The 22583-nt window shown below is 31.1% G+C and overlaps 1 protein-coding gene across 1 annotated transcript in view; it reads left to right on the top strand.

The window, feature by feature from the left end:
• LOC114140903 (uncharacterized) overlaps positions 1–22583 on the top strand; it is a 1158965-nt gene that overhangs the window by 899208 nt on the left and 237174 nt on the right.

The following is a 22583-nucleotide window of genomic DNA, read 5'->3' as shown; positions in this document are numbered from 1 at the left end:
AAATGTCCAAACAATGCTGACGTCGAAAATGTCCCAAAAATGACATAATATAGTATGACGTCGAAAATGTCCAATAAATGACATACTATACTATGACGTTGAAAATGTCCAAAAAAATGACATACTATACTATGACGTCGAAAATGTCCATAAAATGACATACTACAGAATGATGCCGAAAATGTCCAATAAATGACATACTATACTATGGCTTTGAAAATGTCCAAAAAAATGACATACTATATAGTATGACGTCGGAAATGTCGGAAACATGACATACTATACTATGACGTCGAAAATGTCCAAAAAAATGACATACTATACTATGACGTCGAAAATGTCCAAAAAAATGACATACTATATAGTATGACGCCGAAAATGTCAAAAAAATGACATACTATACTATGACGTCGAAAATGTTGAAAAAATGACATACTATACTATGACGTCAAAAATGTCCAAGTAAAAGACATACTAAGTTATGCCGTCGAAAATGTCCAAAAAAATGACATACTATACTATGACGTCGAAAATGTCCAAGTAAAAGACATACTATAGTATGCCGTCGAAAATGTCCAAAAAATGACATACTATACTATGTTGTCGAAAATGTCCAAAAAATGACATATTATACTATGATGTCGAAAATGTCCAAAAAATGACATATTATACTATGATGTCTAAAATGTCCAAAATATGACACACTATATAATATGACATCGAAAATGTCCAAAAAATGACATACTATACTATGACGTCGAAAATGTCCAAAAAAATGACATACTATACTGTGACGTCGGAAATTTCCAAGAAAAAGACATTTTTCGTCAAAAATGTCCAAAACATCACATACTATACTATGACGTCGAAAATGTCCATAAAATGACATACTATATACTATGACGTCGAAAATGTCCAAAAAAATGACATACTATAATATGATGTCGAAAATGTCCAAAAAAATGACATACTATACTATATTGTCGAAAATGTCCAAAAAATGACATACTGTATAGTATGACGTCGAAAATGTCCAAGAAATGACATACTATACTATGACGTCGAAAATGTCCAAAAAAATGACATACTATATAGTATGACGTCGAAAATGTCCAATAAATGACATACTATACTATGACGTTGAAAATGTCCAAAAAATGACATACTATATAATATGACTTCGAAAATGTCCAAATAATGACATACTATAGTATGACGTCGAAAATGTCCAATTAATGACATACTATACTATGACGCCGAAAATGTCCAAAAATTGACATATTATACTGTGACGTCGAAAATGTCCATATAATGACATACTATAGTATGACGTCGAAAATGTCAAAAAAAATGACATACTGTAGTGTGACGTCGACAATGTCCATAAAATGACATAACATACTATGACATCGAAAATGTCCAAGAAAAAGACATACTATAGCATGCCGTCAAAAATGTCCAAAAAAATGACATACTATACTATGACGTCGAAAATGTCCAAAACATGACATACTATACTATGACGTCGAAAATGTCCAAGTAAAAGACATACTATAGTATGCCGTCGAAAATGTCCAAAAAATGACATACTATAGTATGATGTCGAAAATGTCCACAACATGACATACTATCTATACTATGATGTCGAAAATGTCCACAACATGACATACTATACTATGATGTCGAAAATGTCCAATAAATGACATACTATACTGTGACGTCGGAAATGTCCAAGAAAAAGACATTTTTCGTCAAAAATGTCCAAAACATCACATACTATACAATGACGTCGAAAATTTCCATAAAATGACATACTACAGAATGATGCAGAAAATGTCCAAAAAAATGACATACTATACTTTGACGTCGAAAATGTCCAAAAAATGACATACTATAATATGATGTCGAAAATGTCCAAAAAATGACATACTATAATATGATGTCGAAAATGTCCAAAAAATGACATACTATACTATGACGTCGAAAATGTCCCAAAAAATGACATATTATGCTATGATGTCTAAAATGTCCAAATAATGACATACTATAGTATGACGTCGAAAATGTCCAATTAATGACATACTATACTATGACGCCGAAAATGTCCAAAAATTGACATATTATACTGTGACGTCGAAAATGTCCATATAATGACATACTATAGTATGACGTCGAAAATGTCAAAAAAAATGACATACTATAGTATGACGTCGACAATGTCCATAAAATGACATAACATACTATGACATCGAAAATGTCCAAGAAAAAGACATACTATATTATGCCGTCGAAAATGTCCAAAAAAATGACATACTATACTATGACGTCGAAAATGTCCAAGTAAAAGACATACTATAGTATGCCGTCGAAAATGTCCAAAAAATGACATACTATAGTATGATGTCGAAAATGTCCACAACATGACATACTATCTATACTATGATGTCGAAAATGTCCACAACATGACATACTATACTATGATGTCGAAAATGTCCAATAAATGACATACTATACTGTGACGTCGGAAATGTCCAAGAAAAAGACATTTTTCGTCAAAAATGTCCAAAACATCACATACTATACAATGACGTCGAAAATTTCCATAAAATGACATACTACAGAATGATGCAGAAAATGTCCAAAAAAATGACATACTATACTTTGACGTCGAAAATGTCCAAAAAATGACATACTATAATATGATGTCGAAAATGTCCAAAAAATGACATACTATAATATGATGTCGAAAATGTCCAAAAAATGACATACTATACTATGACGTCGAAAATGTCCCAAAAAATGACATATTATGCTATGATGTCTAAAATGTCCAAAATATGACACACTATATAATATGACGTCGAAAATTTCCAAAAAATGACATACTATACTATGACGTCGAAAATGTCCAAAAAAATGACATACTATATAGTATGACGTCGAAATAGGCCAATAAATGACAAAATATACTATGACGTCGAAAATGTCCAATAAATGACAAACTATACTATGACGTCGAAAATGTCCAAAAAAATGACATACTATATAGTATGACGCCGAAAATGTCAAAAAAATGACATACTAGTATGACGTCGAAAATGTCAAAAAATTGACATATTATACTATGATGTCTAAAATGTCCAAAATATGACACACTATATAATATGACGTCGAAAATGTCCAAAAAATTACATACTATAGTATGACGTCGAAAATGTCCATAAAATGACATACTACAGAATGATGCCGAAAAAGTCCAAAAAAATGACATACTATATAATATGACGTCGAAAATGTCCAAATAATGACATACTATAGTATGACGTCGAAAATGTCCAATTAATGACATACTATACTATGACGCCGAAAATGTCCAAAAATTGACATATTATACTGTGACGTCGAAAATGTCCATATAATGACATACTATAGTATGACGTCGGAAATGTCCGAAACATGACATACTATACTATGACGTCGAAAATGTCCAATAAATGACATACTATACTATGACGTCGAAAATGTCCAAAAAATGACATACTATATAGTATGACGTCGAAAATGTCCAATAAATGACATACTATACTATGACGTCGAAAATGTCCAAAAAAATGACATACTATATAGTATGACGTCGAAAATGTCCAATAAATGACATACTATACTATGACGTCGAAAATGTCCAAAAAATGACATACTATAGTATGACGTCGAAAATGTCCAATTAATGACATACTATACTATGACGCCGAAAATGTCCAAGAAAAAGACATTTTTCGTCAAAAATGTCCAAAACATCACATACTATACAATGACGTCGAAAATTTCCATAAAATGACATACTACAGAATGATGCCGAAAATATCCAAAAAAATGACATACTATACTATGACGTGGAAAATGTCCAAAAAAATGACATACTATAATATGATGTCGAAAATGTCCAAAAAAATGACATACTATAATATGATGTCGAAAATGTCCAAAAAATGACATACTATACTATGACGTCGAAAATGTCAAAAAAAATGACATACTATTCTATGACGTCGAAAATGTCCAAAAAATGACATACTATATAGTATGACGTCGAAAATGTCCAAAAAAATGACATATTATGCTATGATGTCTAAAATGTCCATAAAATGACATAACATACTATGACATCGAAAATGTCCAAAAATTGACATATTATACTGTGACGTCGAAAATGTCCATATAATGACATACTATAGTATGACGTCGAAAATGTCAAAAAAAATGACATACTATAGTGTGACGTCGACAATGTCCATAAAATGACATAACATACTATGACGTCGAAAATGTCCAATAAATGACATACTATACTATGATGTCGAAAATGTCCAAAAAATGACATATTATACTATGATGTCGAAAATGTCCAAAAATTGACATATTATACTATGATGTCTAAAATGTCCAAAATATGACACACTATATAATATGACGTCGAAAATGTCCGAAAAAATGACATACTATACTATGATGTCGAAAATGTCCAATAAATGACATACTATACTATGACGTTGAAAATGTCCAAAAAAATGACATACTATACTATGACGTCGGAAATGTCCAAAACATGACATACTATACTATGATGTCGAAAATGTCCAATAAATGACATACTATACTATGACGTTGAAAATGTCCAAAAAATGACATAATATAGTATGACGTCGAAAATGTCCAAAACATGACATACTATACTATGATGTCGAAAATGTCCAATAAATGACATACTATACTATGACGTTGAAAATGTCCAAAAATTGACATATTATACTGTGACGTCGAAAATGTCCATATAATGACATACTATAGTATGACGTCGAAAATGTCAAAAAAAATGACATACTATAGTGTGACGTCGACAATGTCCATAAAATGACATAACATACTATGACGTCGAAAATGTCCAATAAATGACATACTATACTATGATGTCGAAAATGTCCAAAAAATGACATATTATACTATGATGTCGAAAATGTCCAAAAATTGACATATTATACTATGATGTCTAAAATGTCCAAAATATGACACACTATATAATATGACGTCGAAAATGTCCAAAAAAATGACATACTATACTATGACGTCGAAAATGTCCAAAAAATGACATAATATAGTATGACGTCGAAAATGTCCAAAACATGACATACTATACTATGATGTCGAAAATGTCCAATAAATGACATACTATACTATGACGTTGAAAATGTCCAAAAAAATGACATACTATACTATGACGTCGGAAATGTCCAAGAAAAAGAAATTTTTCGTCAAAAATGTCCAAAAAATGACATACTATACTATGACGTCGAAAATGTCCAAAAAATGACATACTATAGTATGACGTCGAAAATGTCCAAAAAATGACATACTATATACTATGACATCGAAAGTGTCCAAAAAATGACATACTATATACTATGACGTCGAAAATGTCCAATTAATGACATACTATACTATGACGAGGAAAATGTCCAATTAATGACATACTATACTATGACGTAGAAAATGTCCAAAAAATGACATACTATACTATGACGTCGAAAATGTCCAATTATTAACATACTATGACGTCGAAAAGGTCCAAAAAATGACATACTATATAATATGACGTCGAAAATGTCCAATAATTGACATACTATGACGTCGAAAATTTCCAAAAAATGACATACTATAGTATGACGTCGAAAATGTCCAAAAAAATGACAAACTATAGTATGACGTCGAAAATGTCCAAAAGATGACATACTATACTATGACATCGAAAATGTCTAATTAATGACATACTATGACGTCGAAAATTTCCAAAAAATGACATACTGTAGTATGACGTCGAAAATGTCCAAAAAATGACATACTGTAGTATGACGTCGAAAATGTCCAATAAATGACATACTATACTATGACGTTGAAAATGTCCAAAAAATGACATACTATATAATATGACGTCGAAAATGTCCAAATAATGACATACTATAGTATGACGTCGAAAATGTCCAATTAATGACATACTATACTATGACGCCGAAAATGTCCAAAAATTGACATATTATACTGTGACGTCGAAAATGTCCATATAATGACATACTATAGTATGACGTCGAAAATGTCAAAAAAAATGACATACTATAGTATGACGTCGACAATGTCCATAAAATGACATAACATACTATGACATCGAAAATGTCCAAGAAAAAGACATACTATATTATGCCGTCGAAAATGTCCAAAAAAATGACATACTATACTATGACGTCGAAAATGTCCAAAACATGACATACTATACTATGACGTCGAAAATGTCCAAGTAAAAGACATACTATAGTATGCCGTCGAAAATGTCCAAAAAATGACATACTATAGTATGATGTCGAAAATGTCCACAACATGACATACTATCTATACTATGATGTCGAAAATGTCCACAACATGACATACTATACTATGATGTCGAAAATGTCCAATAAATGACATACTATACTGTGACGTCGGAAATGTCCAAGAAAAAGACATTTTTCGTCAAAAATGTCCAAAACATCACATACTATACAATGACGTCGAAAATTTCCATAAAATGACATACTACAGAATGATGCAGAAAATGTCCAAAAAAATGACATACTATACTTTGACGTCGAAAATGTCCAAAAAATGACATACTATAATATGATGTCGAAAATGTCCAAAAAATGACATACTATAATATGATGTCGAAAATGTCCCAAAAAATGACATACTATACTATGACGTCGAAAATGTCCCAAAAAATGACATATTATGCTATGATGTTTAAAATGTCCAAAATATGACACACTATATAATATGACGTCGAAAATTTCCAAAAAATGACATACTATACTATGACGTCGAAAATGTCCAAAAAAATGACATACTATATAGTATGACGTCGAAAATGTCCAATAAATGACAAAATATACTATGACGTCGAAAATGTCCAATAAATGACAAACTATACTATGACGTCGAAAATGTCCAAAAAAATGACATACTATATAGTATGACGCCGAAAATGTCAAAAAAATGACATACTAGTATGACGTCGAAAATGTCAAAAAATTGACATATTATACTATGATGTCTAAAATGTCCAAAATATGACACACTATATAATATGACGTCGAAAATGTCCAAAAAATTACATACTATAGTATGACGTCGAAAATGTCCATAAAATGACATACTACAGAATGATGCCGAAAATGTCCAAAAAAATGACATACTATATAATATGACGTCGAAAATGTCCAAATAATGACATACTATAGTATGACGTCGAAAATGTCCAATTAATGACATACTATACTATGACGCCGACAATGTCCAAAAATTGACATATTATACTGTGACGTCGAAAATGTCCATATAATGACATACTATAGTATGACGTCGGAAATGTCCGAAACATGACATACTATACTATGACGTCGAAAATGTCCAATAAATGACATACTATACTATGACGTCGAAAATGTCCAAAAAATGACATACTATATAGTATGACGTCGAAAATGTCCAATAAATGACATACTATACTATGACGTCGAAAATGTCCAAAAAAATGACATTCTATATAGTATGACGTCGAAAATGTCCAATAAATGACATACTATACTATGACGTCGAAAATGTCCAAAAAATGACATACTATAGAATGACGTCGAAAATGTCCAATTAATGACATACTATACTATGACGCCGAAAATGTCCAAGAAAAAGACATTTTTCGTCAAAAATGTCCAAAACATCACATACTATACAATGACGTCGAAAATTTCCATAAAATGACATACTACAGAATGATGCCGAAAATATCCAAAAAAATGACATACTATACTATGACGTGGAAAATGTCCAAAAAAATGACATACTATAATATGATGTCGAAAATGTCCAAAAAAATGACATACTATAATATGATGTCGAAAATGTCCAAAAAATGACATACTATACTATGACGTCGAAAATGTCAAAAAAAATGACATACTATTCTATGACGTCGAAAATGTCCAAAAAATGACATACTATATAGTATGACGTCGAAAATGTCCAAAAAAATGACATATTATGCTATGATGTCTAAAATGTCCATAAAATGACATAACATACTATGACATCGAAAATGTCCAAAAATTGACATATTATACTGTGACGTCGAAAATGTCCATATAATGACATACTATAGTATGACGTCGAAAATGTCAAAAAAAATGACATACTATAGTGTGACGTCGACAATGTCCATAAAATGACATAACATACTATGACGTCGAAAATGTCCAATAAATGACATACTATACTATGATGTCGAAAATGTCCAAAAAATGACATATTATACTATGATGTCGAAAATGTCCAAAAATTGACATATTATACTATGATGTCTAAAATGTCCAAAATATGACACACTATATAATATGACGTCGAAAATGTCCAAAAAAATGACATACTATACTATGACGTCGAAAATGTCCAAAAAATGACATAATATAGTATGACGTCGAAAATGTCCAAAACATGACATACTATACTATGATGTCGAAAATGTCCAATAAATGACATACTATACTATGACGTTGAAAATGTCCAAAAAAATGACATACTATACTATGACGTCGGAAATGTCCAAGAAAAAGAAATTTTTCGTCAAAAATGTCCAAAAAATGACATACTATACTATGACGTCGAAAATGTCCAAAAAATGACATACTATAGTATGACGTCGAAAATGTCCAAAAAATGACATACTATATACTATGACATCGAAAGTGTCCAAAAAATGACATACTATATACTATGACGTCGAAAATGTCCAATTAATGACATACTATACTATGACGAGGAAAATGTCCAATTAATGACATACTATACTATGACGCCGAAAATGTCCAATTAATGACATACTATACTATGACGTAGAAAATGTCCAAAAAATGACATACTATACTATGACGTCGAAAATGTCCAATTATTAACATACTATGACGTCGAAAATGTCCAAAAAATGACATACTGTAGTATGACGTCGAAAATGTCCATGAAATGACATACTATAGTATGACGTCGAAAATGTCCATGAAATGACATACTATAGTATGACGCCGAAAATGTCCAATTAATGACATACTATACTATGACGCCGAAAATGTCCAAAAAATGACATATTATACTGTGACGTCGAAAATGTCCATATAATGACATAATATAGTATGACACCGAAAATGTCAAAAAAAATGACATACTATAGTATGACGTCGACAATGTCCATAAAATGACATACTATACTATGACATCGAAAATGTCCAAGAAAAAAACATACTATATTATGCCGTCGAAAATGTCCAAAAAAATGACATACTATACTATGACGTCAAAAATGTCCACGTAAAAGACATACTATAGTATGCCGTCGAAAATGTCCAAAAAATGACATACTATACTATGACGTCGAAAATGTCCAAGAAAAAGACATACTATATTGTGCCGTCGAAAATGTCCAAAAAATGACATACTATACTATGATGTCGAAAATGTCCAAAAAATGACATATTATACTATGATGTCGAAAATGTCCAAAATATGACATATTATACTATGATGTCTAAAATGTCCAAAATATGACACACTATATAATATGACGTCGAAAATGTCCAAAAAAATGACATACTATACTGTGACGTCGGAAATGTCCATAAAATGACATACTACAGAATGATGCCGAAAATGTCCAAAAAAATGACATACTATACTATGATGTCGAAAATGTCCAAAAAAAATGACATACTATAATATGATGTCGAAAATGTCCCAAAAATTACATACTACATAATATGATGCCGAAAATGTCCAAAAAATGAAAAACTATAGTATGACGTCGAAAATGTCCAAAAAAATGACATACTATATAGTATGACGTCGAAAATGTCCAAAAAATGACATACTATACTATGACGTCGAAAATGTCAAAAAAAATGACATACTATTCTATGACGTCGAAAATGTCCAAAAAATGACATACTATAGTATGACGCCGAAAATGTCCAATTAATGACATACTATACTATGACGCCGAAAATGTCCAAAAAATGACATATTATACTGTGACGTCGAAAATGTCCATATAATGACATAATATAGTATGACACCGAAAATGTCAAAAAAAATGACATACTATAGTATGACGTCGACAATGTCCATAAAATGACATACTATACTATGACATCGAAAATGTCCAAGAAAAAGACATACTATATTATGCCGTCGAAAATGTCCAAAAAAATGACATACTATACTATGACGTCAAAAATGTCCACGTAAAAGACATACTATAGTATGCCGTCGAAAATGTCCAAAAAATGACATACTATACTATGACGTCGAAAATGTCCAAGAAAAAGACATACTATATTGTGCCGTCGAAAATGTCCAAAAAATGACATACTATACTATGATGTCGAAAATGTCCAAAAAATGACATATTATACTATGACGTCGAAAATGTCCAAGAAAAAGACATACTATATTGTGCCGTCGAAAATGTCCAAAAAATGACATACTATACTATGATGTCGAAAATGTCCAAAAAATGACATATTATACTATGATGTCGAAAATGTCCAAAAAAATGACATACTATACTGTGACGTCGGAAATGTCCAAGAAAAAGACATTTTTCGTCAAAAATGTCCAAAACATCACATAATATACTATGACGTCGAAAATGTCCATAAAATGACATACTACAGAATGATGCCGAAAATGTCCAAAAAAATGACATACTATACTATGACGTCGAAAATGTCCAAAAAATTGACATACTATAATATGATGTCGAAAATGTCCAAAAAAATGACATACTATAATATGATGTCGAAAATGTCCCAAAAATTACATACTACATAATATGATGCCGAAAATGTCCAAAAAATGAAAAACTATAGTATGACGTCGAAAATGTCCAAAAAAATGACATACTATATAGTATGACGTCGAAAATGTCCAATAAATGACATACTATACTATGACGTTGAAAATGTCCAAAAAATGACATACTATATAATATGACGTCGAAAATGTCCAAATAATGACATACTATAGTATGACGTCGAAAATGTCCATAAAATGACATACTACAGAATGATGCCGAAAATGTCCAAAAAAATGACATACTATAATATGATGTCGAAAATGTCCAAAAAAATGACATACTATACTATGACGTCGAAAATGTCCAAAAAAATGACATACTATACTATGACGTCGAAAATGTCCAAAAAAATGACATACTATACTATGACGTCGAAAATGTCCAAAAAAATGACATACTATACTATGACGTCGAAAATGTCCAAAAAATGACATACTATACTATGACGTCGAAAATGTCAAAAAAAATGACATACTATTCTATGACGTCGAAAATGTCCAAAAAATGACATACTATATACTATGACGTCGAAAATGTCCAATTAATGACATACTATACTATGACGCCGAAAATGTCCAATTAATGACATACTATACTATGACGTAGAAAATGTCCAAAAAATGACATACTATACTATGACGTCGAAAATGTCCAATTATTAACATACTATGACGTCGAAAAGGTCCAAAAAATGACATACTATATAATATGACGTCAAAAATGTCCAATTATTGACATACTATGACGTCGAAAATTTCCAAAAAATGACATACTATAGTATGACGTCGAAAATGTCCAAAAAAATGACAAACTATAGTATGACGTCGAAAATGTCCAAAAAAATGACAAACTATACTATGACGTCGAAAATGTCCAAAAAAATGACATACTATACTATGACGTCGAAAATGTCCAAAAAAATGACATACTATACTATGACGTCGAAAATGTCCAAAAAATGACATACTATACTATGACGTCGAAAATGTCAAAAAAAATGACATACTATTCTATGACGTCGAAAATGTCCAAAAAATGACATACTATATACTATGACGTCGAAAATGTCCAATTAATGACATACTATACTATGACGCCGAAAATGTCCAATTAATGACATACTATACTATGACGTAGAAAATGTCCAAAAAATGACATACTATACTATGACGTCGAAAATGTCCAATTATTAACATACTATGACGTCGAAAAGGTCCAAAAAATGACATACTATATAATATGACGTCAAAAATGTCCAATTATTGACATACTATGACGTCGAAAATTTCCAAAAAATGACATACTATAGTATGACGTCGAAAATGTCCAAAAAAATGACAAACTATAGTATGACGTCGAAAATGTCCAAAAGATGACATACTATAGTATGACGCCGAAAATGTCCAATTAATGACATACTATACTATGACGCCGAAAATGTCCAAAAAATGACATATTATACTGTGACGTCGAAAATGTCCATATAATGACATAATATAGTATGACACCGAAAATGTCAAAAAAAATGACATACTATAGTATGACGTCGAAAATGTCCAAAAAATGACATACTATACTATGATGTCGAAAATGTCCAAAAAATGACATATTATACTATGATGTCGAAAATGTCCAAAATATGACATATTATACTATGATGTCTAAAATGTCCAAAATATGACACACTATATAATATGACGTCGAAAATGTCCAAAAAAATGACATACTATACTGTGACGTCGGAAATGTCCAAGAAAAAGACATTTTTCGTCAAAAATGTCCAAAACATCACATAATATACTATGACGTCGAAAATGTCCATAAAATGACATACTACAGAATGATGCCGAAAATGTCCAAAAAAATGACATACTATACTATGACGTCGAAAATGTCCAAAAAATTGACATACTATAATATGATGTCGAAAATGTCCAAAAAAATGACATACTATAATATGATGTCGAAAATGTCCCAAAAATTACATACTACATAATATGATGCCGAAAATGTCCAAAAAATGAAAAACTATAGTATGACGTCGAAAATGTCCAAAAAAATGACATACTATATAGTATGACGTCGAAAATGTACAATAAATGACATACTATACTATGACGTTGAAAATGTCCAAAAAATGACATACTATATAATATGACGTCGAAAATGTCCAAATAATGACATACTATAGTATGACGTCGAAAATGTCCATAAAATGACATACTACAGAATGATGCCGAAAATGTCCAAAAAAATGACATACTATAATATGATGTCGAAAATGTCCAAAAAAATGACATACTATACTATGACGTCGAAAATGTCCAAAAAAATGACATACTATACTATGACGTCGAAAATGTCCAAAAAAATGACATACTATACTATGACGTCGAAAATGTCCAAAAAAATGACATACTATACTATGACGTCGAAAATGTCCAAAAAATGACATACTATACTATGACGTCGAAAATGTCAAAAAAAATGACATACTATTCTATGACGTCGAAAATGTCCAAAAAATGACATACTATATACTATGACGTCGAAAATGTCCAATTAATGACATACTATACTATGACGCCGAAAATGTCCAATTAATGACATACTATACTATGACGTAGAAAATGTCCAAAAAATGACATACTATACTATGACGTCGAAAATGTCCAATTATTAACATACTATGACGTCGAAAAGGTCCAAAAAATGACATACTATATAATATGACGTCAAAAATGTCCAATTATTGACATACTATGACGTCGAAAATTTCCAAAAAATGACATACTATAGTATGACGTCGAAAATGTCCAAAAAAATGACAAACTATAGTATGACGTCGAAAATGTCCAATTAATGACATACTATAGTATGACGTCGAAAATGTCCAAAAGATGACATACTATACTATGACATCGAAAATGTCTAATTAATGACATACTATGACGTCGAAAATGTCCAAAAAATGACATACTGTAGTATGACGTCGAAAATGTCCAAAAAATGACATACTGTAGTATGACGTCGAAAATGTCCATGAAATGACATACTATAGTATGACGTCGAAAATGTCCATGAAATGACATACTATAGTATGACGCCGAAAATGTCCAATTAATGACATACTATACTATGACGTCGAAAATGTCCAAAAAATGACATAATATAGTATGACACCGAAAATGTCAAAAAAAATGACATACTATAGTATGACGTCGACAATGTCCATAAAATGACATACTATACTATGACGTCAAAAATGTCCAATTATTAACATACTATGACGTCGAAAAGGTCCAAAAAATGACATACTATATAATATGACGTCGAAAATGTCCAATTATTAACATACTATGACGTCGAAAATTTCCAAAAAATGACATACTATAGTATGACGTCGAAAATGTCCAATTAATGACATACTATAGTATGACGTCGAAAATGTCCAAAAGATGACATACTATACTATGACATCGAAAATGTCTAATTAATGACATACTATGACGTCGAAAATTTCCAAAAAATGACATACTGTAGTATGACGTCGAAAATGTCCAAAAAATGACATACTGTAGTATGACGTCGAAAATGTCCATGAAATGACATACTATAGTATGACGTCGAAAATGTCCATGAAATGACATACTATAGTATGACGCCGAAAATGTCCAATTAATGACATACTATACTATGACGCCGAAAATGTCCAAAAAATGACATATTATACTGTGACGTCGAAAATGTCCATATAATGACATACTATAGTATGACGCCGAAAATGTCAAAAAAAATGACATACTATAGTATGACGTCGACAATGTCCATAAAATGACATACTATACTATGACATCGAAAATGTCCAAGAAAAAGACATACTATATTATGCCGTCGAAAATGTCCAAAAAATGACATACTATACTATGACGTCGAAAATGTCCAAGTAAAAGACATACTATATTATGACGCCGAAAATGTCCAAAAAATGACATATTATACTGTGACGTCGAAAATGTCCATATAATGACATACTATAGTATGACGCCGAAAATGTCAAAAAAAATGACATACTATAGTATGACGTCGACAATGTCCATAAAATGACATACTATACTATGACATCGAAAATGTCCAAGAAAAAGACATACTATATTATGCCGTCGACAATGTCCATAAAATGACATACTATACTATGACATCGAAAATGTCCAAGAAAAAGACATACTATATTATGCCGTCGAAAATGTCCAAAAAATGACATACTATACTATGATGTCGAAAATGTCCAAAAAATGACATATTATACTATGATGTCTAAAATGTCCAAAATATGACACACTATATAATATGACGTCGAAAATGTCCAAAAAAATGACATACTATACTATGACGTCGAAAATGTCCATAAAATGACATACTACAGAATGACAAATTTTTGCTTATATTTTGCATCATACTATACTATGACAAATTTTTGCTCACATTTTGCATCATACTATACTATGACAAATATTTCTCAAATTTTGCATCATACTACACTATGACTGAATTTTGCATCATACTATACTATGACAAATTTTTTGCTCAAATTTAGCATCATACTATACTATGACAAATTTTTGCTCAAATTTTACATGCTACTATACTATGACAAATATTTGCTCACATTTTGCAATATACTATACTTTGACATACTATGACAAATTTTTCTCAAATTTTGCATCATACTATACTGTGACTAAATTTTTGCTCAAATTTTGCATCATACTATACTATGACATATATTTGCACACATTTTGCATCATACTATACTATGACATATATTTGCACACATTTTGCATCATACTATACTATGACCAAATTTTTGCTCACATTTTGCATCATACTATACTATGACATATATTTGCACACATTTTGCATCATACTATACTATGACAAATATTTGCTCAAATTTTGCATCATACTATACTATGACATATATTTGCACACATTTTGCATCATACTATACTATGACATATATTTGCACACATTTTGCATCATACTATACTATGACAAATATTTGCTCAAATTTAGCATCATACTATACTATGACATATATTTGCACACATTTTGCATCATACTATACTATGACAAATATTTGCTCAAATTTAGCATCATACTATAGTATGACATATTTTTGCTTATATTTTGCATCATACTATACTATGACAACTTTTTGCTCAAATTTAGCATCATACTATACTATGACAACTTTTTGCTCAAATTTTGCATCATACTATACTATGACAAATATTTGCTCAAATTTAGCATCATACTATAGTATGACATATTTTTGCTCAAATTTTGCATCATACTATACTATGTCAAATTTTTGCTTATATTTTGCATCATACTATACTATGACAAATTTTTGCTTATATTTTGCATCATACTATACTATGACTGAATTTTGCTCAAATTTTGCATCATACTATACTATGACTGAATTTTGCTCAAATTTTGCATCATACTATACTATGACAAATATTTGCTTATATTTTGCATCATACTATACTATGACAAATTTTTGCTCGCATTTTGCATCATACTATACTATGACAAATATTTGCTTATATTTTGCATCATACTATACTATGACAAATATTTGCTTATATTTTGCATCGTACTATACTATGACAAATATTTGCTTATATTTTGCATCATACTATACTATGACAAATATTTGCTTATATTTTACATCATACTATACTATGACTGAATTTTGCTCAAATTTTGCATCATACTATGCAAAATACTCTGACAAATATTTGTCACTATACTATGACAAATATTTGCTCAAATATTGCATCATACTTTAAAAATTGTCATATGATGCTAAATTTGAGGAAAAATTTGTCATAGTATAGAAGGATTTTAAAAATGACTATGTGTTTGCTCATCATGACCCCATATAGAATACAAACACAATGACGACACATCCTGTAATGGTTATTATTATGTCATTATGACTCATAGCAGACTTTAATAGGGACCTTTTATAACATACAGCATCACATATTCAATATGATAGTAAATTATTAGAGTCACCTTGATGGTCATTGTGGCTTCATTATAACAGAATAAATTGACAGTAAATTGACCCAAACAATTTACTGTCTATGTAACCACCATCATCTAACCCCTCCAGCTTACCTCAACCTGATTGAAATGCTACATTTGGACCTTAGAAGAGCCACAATTCTCCCTGAATTGAAGCCAATGTGCTAAAATCAGAAGAACTGTGCAGTTTTTGAAGCAGGAAGTGGGTTTCCAGCTCTTCCTGTGGAGTGGACTGGTCTCACCTGTCAGAAAACCTCAGAGCTGACCTTTCCCAGCTTGCAGCGTCTCAGACGGTGACATTTTACATCTCTTCATTAAACAAAGAACCGAGATGAAAAGAGACAAGGTGAACGAAAATGGTTTCAGCTCTTTAAATATCAGAACGGATAAGAAACCTTCAACAGGTGAGAAACAGCAGATAGGATTCACAACAGGGATGAGAAGGATTCAAAGACATTTTAAAGAGTATAAATTAGGAATTGAAACAATTAATCAACTTATGACTAATTGTAAATAAATGGTTTATTAAATTTAGTTCAGATTCATTAATAACGTCCTCTTAGATCTTCTGTTAGTGTTGTAGTTTGGCCTCCATCCAGCAGAGGGCGACGCTGGTTATCTTTATTCTGTTGACAGAAGAACCAATATGGTAGCCAAACCAGAATGGGAAATTGAAACGGTTCAGAGTTTTGTTTGTGATGAAAACGTCACTTTATGTGGTTCTGTTTTAACATATAAACTCTCAAGAAACTCCTTAAGTTTTAACTTAAGTTTCATGTTGGAGGAGAGTCAACTTCTCAGCCACAGAATGACTGATTTGCTACAACAGCAAAGATGTTATGACAGAAACATGGAGGGCATGTAGGCAGAAATAAATTAATTACTTAAAAAAAGAGAAAGAAATCCTAGAAATGTTTGAGAAAAAAAAACTTAGTTCAAAAAGTTGTTAATTTGCTAGAAAAATTTTACATTTTTGAGAAAAAAACCTAGAAATTTCTGCGTTTAGAAACTGAATTGATATTCACGGTAAAGTCTAAAAGTAATAGTATAAAAATGGAAATATATTGATTTAAAGAAAATAGATTTTAGTTCAACGGACTAACTCAGAAATTGCCCTGTTTATTAAAGAAAATTTCTGACATAATCTAAAAATTAGTAACTTTTAGGGCATAAATTTACTCCTTATGTTTTTCAATCTACAGCGGCTCCAACATGTTTCAATTTGACCTCATTTGTTTTCTTCAATCACTTTAACAGAAGAGCTGAAAGTTATTTAAATTGTTGAGTAAAATCTTGGTGTGCAGTGTTCAAACTAAGGATAGAGACAGCAGTTTGATTTAAAAGCACACATTTGGAGACTTTAAGTTGTTTCGAATCAGATGAGCTGCATTCAGCAGAACTTGCTCCGGTGAATAAATGTGCTGAGTTTATGACAAAGTGAGGCACAAATCAAAGCGAGTGAGTTTGATCCCAGCGAGCTCTGAGTAAGTGGTTTGGCATTAAACACTGCAGTCCGGCTGAATGAGTGTCAATATGTGACTCACTGAATATTCATTAAAAACAAAGAGTGTGTAGTGACTCAGACCTTGCTAGCAGCTGTTCCTGTTGGAGGCCATTCATCCTCTATCTCATCTGTGAATGAAACAATGAAGATGAAGGCGGTCAGATAAAAGGAAGGACAGCGAGCGGATGTGTGTGACTAAACGTGCTACTTTGTTTCTGCAAACAGACAATTTCAGATTCAAACAAGCTTTTTGTGTAATTTTTAAATTTATCTAGAACGTAGTGACACCTAGTGGTTGAGCCTGTCATTGCACCTACCAAAATGTCTGACTTTGATGACTTGGCTTTCTTCATTTCTTTAAATCACGGCATGATGCATTTCTTTTTTAGTTCTTCTACCTGCTTTGTGTTATTAGACTGGTTCTACTAAATGATTTTACAGGTCTGGAAGTGATTGCTATAAAAAAACTCTTAAATTTTTATATAAATCTCGAAACTTTTCAGAAAGAATGTGAACATTTCCAAGGTTGAAAATTTGTAAATGTGACATTTTTAAATTAATCTCAGATTTTTCTAGAAAATCTTTAAAATTTCTGAGTTCAAAAAGTCAAAAAATTGCTAGAATTTGTAGATTAATCTCGACATATTTTTGAAAAATTGGAAATTTCTGAGCTCTAAAAGTAAAAAAAATTGCTAAGATTTGTAGATTTATCTTGAAATTTAAATTTTTTGGGGGGAAATTTCGGCGCTTGAAAAGTTGAACATTTGCTAGGGAAAACTGAAATTTTGAGATTAATCTCAGAAATCTTTTTTAAGAAAATCTTGGAAATTTCTCCGTTTCAAGTGTCAAACTTAATCACAAAAACTTTCAAAGAAAATACATGAAAGTTTCTGTGTCTGAAAAGTTGAAAGTTTCTTGAAAGAATAAAAAAATGTTAAATCTCAGAAATTTTGAAGAAAAAACGTTGAAATTTCACAGTTTGAAAGTTTGCTAGAAATAACTCAGAAATTTTGACTTTAATCTCAGAAATTTGAGAATTTGATTTCTGAATTTGGTTTGCTGCTCCGTCTCTGTGGGAAACAAAATGAAACAGTCTAGAAGAATAAAGTAGAGTGACACTGTTTCAGATAAAGTTAGTTTTTATTTAAAGATCTTTATCAGGCACAGCAGTCATCATGTTCATCAGTGAAACACGAAGCGAAGCGGCTACCTGGGTCACATGGTGCAGAGCTGAGGTTCAGACGGGACGACACAAAGATCCGAAGCTGCTCGCTCATTATAACAACACAAACACTTTATTTCATCTCAACCATCAGCTATTGACTTCACAGGAAAAATAAAGTCAACATTTCAACAGAGAAAATCTGATTAAATACAAAGATTTGTAGTTTTTTGTTGCTACAGCAGTTGACAGCTCAGCATATGGCTTTAACTATTAAATCTAACTTCATTAATCCCAGATGGAAACATGACAAGCTTGGAAAATTCAATGCTACAGTGAAGCTACATTTTCTTTAGATGAACAAAGAGAAAAATTATGGATTTTAATTAACAAACGTTACTTATAGATAATGAGAAAATGAATTAAACTCACTGATTTCACTACTAAAATAGTAAAATGTCAGTGCTTCCTATAGAAATATATTAGTGGTTCATTGTAACTATTAAATGTTTAAGTTTGAACAAAATAACTCAAACGATTGAGACACAACCAAACAATTTAACTGTATTTCTGCTGATATAATGGAAGATAAAAACTGATAATCTATAAACTAATAATGAACTCTCCTAAAATAAACATTAATTTAATCACATCAGCTTCCAGGCTGACTAAGGAAAAAACACACATATAGATATTAGAAAACAGGAAATGTGGAAATGAAATTACAATTAGAACAAAAAGGGAAGTAAAAGCGATAGGAAGACAGCATGGCACCGGAGTCACAGAGGAAGAGGAGGCACTAAGTGTTTTCATGAAGCTACATTCAGACCCGCTCTGTATGGAAACCTGCCAACATTTTAAAAACGAGCAGTTTCCTTTGAATTAAAACTTTATAAAATGGAAAAAACTGATGTTAGAAGGATGGTTTGACTTTTTTTGAAAGAGGTTTGTACTGAGTACCGCTCAGTGGAGAGGAGGCGATAGTGAACCAGTTCAGCTGATGGTTTTACAGTTTTAAACCAGAACTGGTGAGAAAATTCAGTTTTCTGTTTGGGTTTTCCAGATCAGAGTTTCTAAAACTGTCGACCATAAAATGTTTGATCCTCAGTTTTATCAGGAGTTTCTACAGAAGGTCATCAGCAGGAGAAAGTTAATCAATAAAGATGATTGGAATCATGTCAGCTTCCTGAAAACAGTTCTCTGAATTTAGAAACCTTGTTTTAAGCATTTGCGATCTTTAAGCAATATTTTAGAAAATCTGATCTGAGCGATCTCTGTTCAGTATTTATGAAATCTGATTGGATCTAACTTTGAACAGGATTTAGATTTATAGTGATTAATATTTATAAACTTTGATCTGATTGATATTTATAAATTGATGTAAGCCAACTCTGAACAGTATTTAGAGATGCATTTATGAACATTTGGATAAAAAAATAATTTATTTGAATCTTAGAGAATTATGATTGAGATGAATATTATCAAAGGAAAATCAGATTCAGCTTCAGTAAATTAAAAACCTTCTAATTATAGTTGTAAGCTAATCTTCCATCGGTTGTTTATGTTCTCAGATTTTTTTTACAGTTAGGGCTTAAATTCATCGAGCCGTTTTAAATTTTTATAAAAAAAATATAAAACGGAGGGAAGTTTTGGGTGAGTCGTGAAATATAACTTTAATACCGAGGAATGAATCAAAGTGTTGAACCAAACATCCAATAATCTTCACATGTGTAATTCCTCCAGAGGCAATCGTGAAACATTTTGGCTGCTGGGATTTAGAAGGAAAATGCATTTTTACACAAAAGCTGCAATAAAAAGCGGAAATGTTCTTGCCACACTTCCATTAAGCAAATTTATTTTTAAATGTCAAATTGCGCAGTTAAATGGTCAATGGAAACGAAGCTTGAGAGATTTTTGGTCTCTTCAAATCATGTAGACAAATGACTAAAATAATATATTTTACACAATAAAACTGATTATAAAATAAATATTAAGTGTAATTTTATCAGTACATCTTTCTGAAAAATCCAACAAAATCTAAGATTCAGTTTTAGTGAGATTAATCAAGATTAAATATCTATAAGTTCTTTCTGATTTGTGAAGCGGAACAATGTAAGAAAAGTGGCGCTGCTGAAGGAAAACATTAATCTGCGCTGGAAATCTGCTTTGGTTGTGATTAGAGGATTTACTGTTGTTGTTTTGCATATTCTACCGATCAGACTAGAAGAAGCACTTTCTTGTTTTATAATAAGCTCTCTTGAGGATTACTGGAAGTGCAAAGTGAAAGCTCAGCAAATACATGAAGGAGAGTTTTTTTTCTTTATTTAAATGATCGCATCTGCTTTAATTACCCTGCCCAAAAATAATGATTGAATATAGAATCTCTTTGCTTTTAACAAAGAAAAATGTAATATACTGTAAAAACACAAAATCTTACCAAGTAGTTTTGGTCTAGTTTGTAGTGCAAATATCTTACTGCACTTGAAATAAGGCAAAACTAACATAAAAGTAACTTCTTAGCAAACGACAGACTCCTTCCAGCGTGACGTCGCAAGTTCCCACACCATCTCCTGGCTGGAGGGCAAAAAGCTGCTTGCTAACCAATGCTAGTCATTGGTTTTGACAGCTAAAACCAATGACTAGCATTGGTTTTAATTTATCAATATAACACACTAAATCTTAATAATTGACAACTAGATAACAAGGTCAGGAAACAGTTTTAATTACAAAAAAAATAGCGAGTGAGAGGGAAGTAGTTCAGTTATGCTAGCTTGACTATGACAACCGTAACATGTAGATGTGCTGTGGAATTTGGTGTGCAACTTTTAAGT

This window comes from Xiphophorus couchianus, chromosome 24 (genome assembly GCF_001444195.1).
Source record: "Xiphophorus couchianus chromosome 24, X_couchianus-1.0, whole genome shotgun sequence".
Lineage (NCBI taxonomy): Eukaryota > Metazoa > Chordata > Actinopteri > Cyprinodontiformes > Poeciliidae > Xiphophorus > Xiphophorus couchianus.
The sequence above is the reverse complement of the archived record's forward strand: the minus strand, read 5'-3'. Positions and strand labels throughout refer to the sequence as shown.